The 9218-nt window shown below is 50.0% G+C and overlaps 1 protein-coding gene across 1 annotated transcript in view; it reads left to right on the plus strand.

The window, feature by feature from the left end:
• Nucleotides 1-9218, plus strand: part of tbl3 (transducin beta like 3) — a 61469-nt gene that overhangs the window by 50686 nt on the left and 1565 nt on the right.

Below are 9218 nucleotides of genomic sequence, written 5' to 3' on the forward strand. Positions count from 1 at the left end.
GCTGGCTGAGTCCTGAAGGACATAGCTGCGAGAGAACCAACAAGAGGGAAAAACCTACTCGACCTCGTCCTCACTAATCGACCTGCTGCAGATGCATCTGTCCATGATGGTATTGGTAGGAGTGACTTTGTGGAGACGAAGTCCCGTCTTCCCTCCACCGTGTTGAGTGGCACTACCACCATGCCAAATGAAATAGATTGAGAACAGATCTAGCAGCTCATAACTGGGCACCCATTAGGCACTGTGGGCCATCAGCAGCAGCAGCAGCAGAACTGTATTCCAATACAATCTGTAACCTCATGGCCTGGCAAATCCCGCACTCTACCATTACCATTAAGCCAGGTGGCCAATCCTGGTTCAATGAAGAGTGTAGAAGAACATGCCAGGAGTAGCACCAGGCATACCTAAAAATGAGGTGCCAACCTGGCGAAGCTGCAACACAGGACTACATGCATGTTAAATAGCAGAAGCAGTGTGCTATAGACAGAGCCAAGTGATCCCACAACCAACAGATCAGATCAAAGCTCTGCAGTCCTGTCACATTCCGTCGTGAATGGTGGTGGACAATTAAACAACTGACTGGAGAAGACGGCTCCATAAACGTCACCATCTTCAATGAAGCGTTTACAACCATCTTCAGCCAGAAGTGCCGAGTGGATGTTCCATCTCTGCCTCCTCATGAGGTCCCCACCATCACAGATGCCAGTCTTCAACCAATTTGATTCACTCCACATGATATCAAGAAAGAACTAGGTGCACTAGATACAGTAAAGGCTGTGGGCCCCGCCAACACCCCGGCTATAGTGCTGAAGACTTGTGCTCCAGAACTAGCCGTGCCTCTAGACAAGCGGTTCCAGTACAGCTACAACACTGGCATCCACCCAACAAAGTGGAAAATTGCCCAGGTATGTGCTGTCCACAAAGCAGGACAAATCCAATCCGGCTAATTACTGCCCCATCAGCGTACTCTCGATCATCAGCAAAGTGATGGAAGGTGTTGTCGACAGTGCTGTCATGCAACACTCACTCACTAATAACTTGCTCACCAATGCACAGTTTGGGTTCCAGCAGGACTACTCGGCTCCAGACCTCATTACAGCCTTTGTCCAAACATGGAGAAAAGAGCTGAGATGAGAGTGACTGCCCTTAACATCAAGGCAGCATTTGACCGATTGTGGTACCATGGAGCCGAGTAAAATTGAAGTCAATGGGGATCGGGGGTGGGGGGGGAATCTCTCCTCAGGGCAGTGTCCCAGGCCCAACCATCTTCAGCTGCTTCATCAATGACCTTCCCTCCAACAGAAGGTCAGAAATGGGGATGTTCGCTGATGACTGCAGTGTTCAGTGCCATTTGCAACTCCTCAGATGTTGCATGCGGGCATAGACTGCTTCATTAAGACCTGGATGACATTCAGGCTTGGGCTGATAAGTGGCAGGTAACATTCGCGCCACACAAATGCCAGGCAATGACTATCTCCAACAAGCAAGAGTCTAACCACCTCCCCATGACATTCAATGCCATTGCCATCGCCAAAACCCCCCATCAACATCCTAGGGGTGGGGGTGGCGGTCACCATTGACCAGAAACTTAACTGGACCAGCCACACAAATTACTGTGGCTACAAGAGCAGGTCAGAAGTTGGGTATTCTGCGGCGAGTGACTCACCACCTAACTCCCCAAAGCCTTTCTACCATCTACAAGGCACAAGTCAGAAGTGTGATGGAATACTCTCCCCTTGGCTGGATAAGTGCAGCTCCAGCAACACCTGAGAGATTCAACACTCTCCAAGACAAAGCAACCCGCTTGATTGGCACCCCATTGACCAACTTAAACATTCACTCCCACCACCACTGGTGCACTTGTGTCTGTAGTGTGCACCATCTACAAGATGCACTGCAGCAACTCACCAAGGCTTCTTCGACAGCACCTCCCAAACCCACGACCTCTGCCACCTAGAAAGACAAGGGCGTATAGGAACACCGCTACCTCCAAGTCACACACCATCCTGACTTAGAAGTATATCGCCGATCCTTCATCGTCGCTGGGTCAAAATCCTGGCACTCCCTCCCTAACAGCACTGTGGGAGTACCTTCACCACACGGACTGCAGCGGTTCAACAAGACAACTCGCCATCAGCTTCTCGAGTGGGCAATGGGGATGGGCAATAACTGCCTGGCCTTGTTGGCGACACCCACATCCCGTGAATGAATAAATAAAAAATCTGGTATCGCAGAGTTGAACAATAAAAATAATGCACCACCGTGAACTCCTGATCTCTCTGACAAACAAACAAATAACATTCTGACTATGCTTCAAATCAGATTAATTTAGAAGTAAAATTTAAACAGAAGCAAGATGATACATGGCAGCTTTCACAGCCCCTATTTCAAAATAACAATCGTCCTGAATCGTTAATCATTCTCGTAACTTGGAATACACATCTGTGAAGAACAGCTTTACATGAGCTCAAAGTTCCATGGACTCTTACATTTTCCTTCACTGCACAGTGATCCAAGAAGAGGAGAACTGCCAACCTGGCAAAGGGCTTCTAATATTTATTGTCTATCACGCATGCTCTGAACATGGAAGAGTCAGTTAACACCAGCATCAGACCCCTTAATTGAAATGCCTGATACAACAAACTCTCATCCCCTTGTAGGTTAGCAATCACAAATGATCAGCTTTATCGTCTTGCAGCATAGTAATAAATGTGTGAATAGAATGTGTGTGTGTGTATACACATGCATATGTGCGCAAACGCACGTGCACACACTCCATCGCAGAATGTTTGACAGCTCACTAGGTTGTCACTGCGCACGTTATGATCAATCTCATCAACATTTTGCTTGTGTTGGTTACATGCTTGTGTTGGTTACATTGTTGTGGCATTGAACACTAGTTGTGTGGGAAGACCAGTTGGGAGGATCCGTGGTGTGGCTAGATTACAGGACAATTAGAGGGTCGATTATCCATTCCTCCTGATGGCTCAGAGGATTATCAGTCCTCCAGTCATTTTTATTTTGCCCCTCCCAGATAATTACATAGCTGCGAGGGGGGGGTGGGGAGGGAGAAAGAAGCGTCTAGTCATGATGGACCAGCTAGTCTTTTCCTGCCCGTCATTTCCGTATGCTCGTATTCTTGAGTTTTTATTCACTTTAATCATACCTTTTTGTGGTAAACCACTGTTATTGTTGCTCACCGTTGTTGTTGCACACTGTTGTATCTATGCATGCCTCAGCTGGCTCCGCCCCTGGCTCCACCCACACGCCCAGGTATAAAGGTGACTGCTCTGCAGCCCCCTGCCTTCTTGGAAACCAGTCAACCACGAGAGGCATGCTCTGTTTGTTAATAAAAGCCTTTTAGTTACTCTCCTAACTCTCCATCTTTTATGAGTAATTAATAGCGCATCACTTTTGCAGTCTCTGACTCATTCAAGTTGAAGAGTTAGTGTCGTAGAGAAGAATCTCTTGGCAATATTTACTCAGAAGTACACAGGTATAAAGAATGCCAATGAATTAAATCATACTTGAGTCTATTTGTCACAGTATTTAACAGCAATTACATAAGTACGTCAGGGGCGCTGCCTCAGCAGCCATCATTTTATCACCATGCTACATCATATCCCAAATTGAACAGGGTGCAGTCAAGGGCACTACATTGCCAGTTGGGAGAGGGACCTGAATTATGAGGCGAGGCTGCAGAAGTTGGGAATGTTTATGCTGGAGAAGAGCAGCCTCGGGTGATCTAATTGTAGTATTCAAGATCGTAAAAGGTATCGCCAAGATAAATGTTCAACGTAGTCACGCATTCTACAAACTTGGAAGAGGGGAGGGAAAGGCAGCTTAGATTTAAGTGGGGTAATGAATGGATGGTGTGAGACAATGGGGCTGATTGCATCAACATTCAAGAGAGTTGGATAAGTGAAAAGTTTGATATGGAGGTGATTTTCAACTTCTGGCCGCCCATTTCTCGGGCGGGGCAGCCGGCTGTTGAAAATTGGGCTGAGGGACCTTGGCTGCCCCATTGACGCCCAAAGCTTGCCTGATGCAATTTTCAAGCAGCACGCTAGCCTGTATTAGGCAGTAGGATGCTTAACTATGCAAATCAGTGTCCTACGCCAGTTGTACAACCCGGTCTGCAATTTTCAGATACAAATGAGCGGTGCGTGTGCCACCCTCACTCTGCCTATTTGTACGAGGCCTTGAGCAGTTCGAGAAAAGGCTCCCAACATTTCTTTCTTTCATTTTTGTAGGAGCAGGAGTGCTCCACTAAAATACTGCGGGCTGCTGTCCTCTCGTACTCAACCCACTCTGGGTTTACTGCGCCCCCCCCCCCCCCCACCGGCCCAACTGATGGGCACAGATTTGGGAGGCAACATGTTCAAGGACTTGAGAGGAAAGAACGATTGGAGATGGGGCTCTGCGTGGGAGCCGGCCGATTTCCCGCCTGCTCACAGTTTGCGAGCGGCAGTGGGGTCCCCCGCAGTTTGCCGGCAGCAGTCAAATGATGTCCGAACCCGAAAATGGTTTAGGCCTCCTGACGCCGGCTTTAGCCCCACTTCGGGTGGAAGTCTAAAATTGGCCTCATGATATTTCCTGGACACTGGTCCTTTCTGGCCTTCCATGGTCTTTTCAGATCCTGTACATTCCTTTTATATAAAACTAGCTGGGGAGCCCCGCGTTGCGAGGGCAATTTTGGGGCCGAGGCTTTTTCGAGGGCATGTTGTTGTTGGAAGAGAGAGAGAGAGAGCGGGTGGGGGGGCAGCAGGGCGGCAGAGAGAGACTGGGGGGGGGAACAGAGAGAGACTGGGGGGGGGGGGAAACAGAGAGAGACTGGGGGGGGGAAACAGAGAGAGACTGGGGGGGGAACAGAGAGAGACTGGGGGGGGGAAGAGAGAGACTGGGGGGAGGGGGGAACAGAGAGAGACTGGGAGGGGGGAACAGAGAGAGACTGGGGGGGGGGAACAGAGAGAGACTGGGGGGGGAACAGAGAGAGACTGGGGGGGAACAGAGAGAGACTGGGGGGGAACAGAGAGACACTGGGGGGGGAACAGAGAGAGACTGGGGGGAGGGGGGAACAGAGAGAGACTGGGGGGGGAACAGAGAGAGACTGGGGGGGGGAACAGAGAGAGACTGGGGGGAGGGGGGAACAGAGAGAGACGGGGGGGAACAGAGAGAGACTGGGGGGGGATCAGAGAGACTGGGGGGGGGGAACAGAGAGAGACTGGGGGGAGGGGGGAACAGAGAGAGACGGGGGGGAACAGAGAGAGACTGGGGGGGGGAAGAGAGACTGAGGGGGGAACAGAGAGAGACTGGGGGGAGGGGGGGAACAGAGAGAGATGGGGGGGGGAACAGAGAAGCTCCCCCCCCCGCCCCCGCGATTTCCCGAGGGCAATTTTGGGGCGCTTGGTCTCCCTGCCCCTGTGTGTCCCCCCCTCTCCCTGTCATGTCCTCTCCCTGTCCTATCCCTCCCCTCCCCTCCCCTGTCCCTCCCTCCCCCGCTCCCCTCTGTCCCTCTCTCCGGCCCCTCCCCTTGCCTAGCGCCTGAGGTCCGGAGCTGAGGTCTCCCGCGTATCGCGCGGCTGATGGACGGCCGCTGCGGGCGGGCGGCGCATGCGCGCTCAGTGTGGGCGGCGCGAGGCGGCCCGCGGGGAGCAGGCAAGACAGCCGGCGTGCCCCGTTGCCGGGGTAACGGGGGCCGTGGGAATGCGTGCCGTCGTCAAGGCGGCCGCGCAACTGGCGTCCTCTTGTTTTTTTTAAACTCATCAGCTCTCCCCCCACCCCCCCCCCTGCGATTTCCCGAGGCTCCCCCCCCCCCCCCCCCCGCGATTTCCCGAGGCTCTCCCTCCCCCCGCGATTTCCCGAGGCTCTTCCCCCCCCCCCCCCTATTAAATTGTTATTTAATTCCCTAACACATCATTAAAATATTTACCTTACTTCCCTAACACACTGAAAGTGTGGGGAAAAAATTGTGAAAAATCAAGATGGCGGCCACTCACCTCGGTTCAGAAGGATAAGGCCCGCCCACACGCGCACCGATTGGTCGACCGCTCAGGTCACCGAAGCGTAAGATTGGTCAATCGTCGAGTCACTCGACACTCAACTGTAGGAAGGAACCCGCCGTCCGATTGGTCGACCTCGATGTCACACGGTCGCTAATGAGATGCTAATGAGCGGAAGGCTGAACGTTTTTCGGATACCGCGGGCGCGGTTTTTGTCCGGCCGAAACGTAAATACGCCTATGACCGGTCCGGAATCGCAAGCTTTCTTTTGAGGCGACGCGCGCGTCGGTACGCTCTGTAACTTTCAAACGTATAGAGAACGGACAGACATCGGGACAGACAGAAGAGCCGCTTTATATATATAGATATTGATTGCTGCTTGGGGAACAATCCTGGTGTATGAATTGCTCAGTTCATTATTCTCATCATGAGGCTTCTTCATTTTGCATTTCCCTTAATTTTTTCTTAAATTGGGCATAAAGGTAATGATTTACGTCAACGGACCATGGGAATCAACAACAACATCTTATATAGCACCTTTAACGTAGTAAAACATCCTAAGGCGCTTCACAGGAGCATTAAAAGACAAAAAGATTGACACCGAGCCACATAATGAGAAATTAGGACAGGTGACCAAAAGCTTGGTCAAAGAGGTAGGTTTTAAGGGGTGTCTTAAAGGAGGAAAGAGAGGCGGAGAGGTTTAGGCAGGGAATTCCAGAGCTTAGGCCCTAGGCAACAGGAGGCACGGCTACCAATGGTGGAGCGATTATAATCGGGGATGCTCGAGGGCAGAATTAGAGGAACACAGATATCTCGGGGGTTGGGGGAGGGAGGGTTGTGGGGCTCAAGGAGATTGCAGAGATAGGGAGGGGCGAGGCCATGGAGGGATTTGAAAACAAGGATGAGAATTTTGAAATCGAGGCGTTGCTTAACTGGGAGCCAATGTAGGTCAGCAAGCACAGGGGTGATGGGTGAAAGGGACTTGGTGCGAGTTAGGACACGGGCAGCCGAGTTTTGGATGACCTCAAGTTTACATAGGGTGGAATGTGGGAGGCCAGTCAGGAGTGCATTGGAATAGTCAAGTCTAGAGGTAACAAAGGCATGGATGAGGGTTTCGGCAGCGGATGAGCTGAGGCAAGGGCGGAGACGGGTGGAAATGGTGAAAATAGGCAGTCTTAGTTATGCTGTGGATATGTGGCCACCAAGGTTCAGAACAGTGTGATTCAGCCTCCTAACAGATGTTAGGGAGAGGGATGGAGTCAGTAGCTAGGGAATAGAGTTTGTGGCGGGGACTGAAAAGAATGACTTCGGTCTTCCCAATATTTAATTGGAGAAAAGAATCAGACGTCTAGAGAGGATGAGTAAGTTAGCAGAGGTATTAGAGTACTATGACAACTAAACCTAGCACTGTTATTTTATCATCGTCAGCTGTGGCTCAGTTGGTAGCACCCTCGCCTCTGAGTCAGAAGGTTATGGAAAACAAAAATCTAGGCTGACACTCCAGTGCTACACTGTTGGAGGTGCCGTCTTTCGGATGAGGTGTTAAACCGAGGCCCTCGTCTGCTCTCTCGGGTGAATGTAAAAGATCCGATGGCACTATTTCAAAGAAGAACATTATCACTGGTGTCCTGGCCAATATTTATCCCTCAATCAACATCACTAAAACAGATTATCTGGTCATTATCACATTGCTGTTTGTGGGAGCTTGCTGTGCGCAAATTGGCTGCCGCGTTTCCTACATTACAACAGTGACTACACATCAAAAAGTACTTAATTGGCTGTAAAGCGCTTTGGGACGTCTGGTGGTTGTGAAAGGTGCTATATAAATGCAAGTCTTTATTTTATCTCTTCTGGGAATGGATCTCCACACTGCTCATTGTCCTGAAGTGGAAAATTCTGACAAACCTGGCTAAGAGATGAAAATTTAGTCTGCTTCAATAAATTCTGTTAACCAGGCATCACAATTTTCTAGTTTTTGCACTAGATAGTCTCTCTGGTTCAGCTTTGCCAGTCACTCCTGTAAGCAGTCCTAGTGTCCCCCATGATCCAGAGTACATTGTTTATTGACCAATGTCTAGTTAAATGATTGTGTGACTCAAGGATTGTAAATAAACCCTTGCTGTTTAAACCAATTACTGTAATCTCGCCATGTGCACTCTCCTGGTTTTACAGAAAGCAGACTGAGAAGCACTCTAAGGAGACATGGTACAATTTTTTTTGAGGATGTAACTGGTGAAATAGATAAGGGAGAACCAGTGGATGTGGTGTATTTGGACTTTCAGAAGGCTTTCGATAAGGTCCCGCATAAGAGATTAGCGTGTAAAGTTAAGGCACATGAGATTGGGGGAAAGGTATTGACTTGGATAGAGAACTGGTTGGCAGACAGAAAGCAAAGAGTTGGAATAAACAGGTCTTTTTCCGAGTGGCAGGCAGTGACTAGTGGGGTAATGCAGGGATCGGTCCTTGGACCCCAGCTATTCACAATATATATCGGTGATCTCGACAAGGGAACTAGATGTAATATCTCCAAATTTGCAGACGACACAAAGCTGGGTGGGCGTGTGTGCGGTGAGGAGGATGCCGAGAAACTCCAGGATGATTTGGACAGGTTGGGTGATTGGGCAGAAGCATGGCAGATGCAATATAACGTGGATAAATGTGAGGTTATCCACTTTGGTGGCAAAAACAGGAAGGCAGATTATTATCTGAATGGCAATAGATTGGGAGAAGGGGAAGTGCAACGAGACCTGGGCGTCCTTGTCCACCAGCCGCTGAAGGTAAGCATGCAGGTGCAGCAGGCGGTTAAGAAGGCAAATGGTATGTTGGCCTTCGTAGCGAGAGGGTTTGAGTACAGGAACAAGGATGTCTTGCTGCAGTTGTACAGGGCCTTGGTGAGACCACACCTTGAGTATTGTGTGCAGTTTTGGTCGCCTTATCTGAGGAAGGCTGTTCTTGCCATGGAAGGAGTTCAGCGAAGATTCACCAGGCTGATACCTGGAATGGCAGGAATGACTTATGAGGAGAGATTGGGTCGATTGGGCTTGTACTCGCTGGAGTTTAGAAGAATGAGAGGGGATCTCATTGAAACTTATAAAATTCTGACAGGACTGGACAGACCAGATGCAGGAAGGATGTTCCCGATGGTCGGGGAGTCCAGAACCAGGGGTCACAGTCTAAAGATAAGGGGTAAGCCATTTAGGATAGAAATGAGGAGGA

Source organism: Somniosus microcephalus, chromosome 11 (genome assembly GCF_052327205.1).
Source record: "Somniosus microcephalus isolate GS21.2 chromosome 11, FLI_Smic_1.0, whole genome shotgun sequence".
Taxonomy (NCBI): Eukaryota; Metazoa; Chordata; class Chondrichthyes; order Squaliformes; family Somniosidae; genus Somniosus; species Somniosus microcephalus.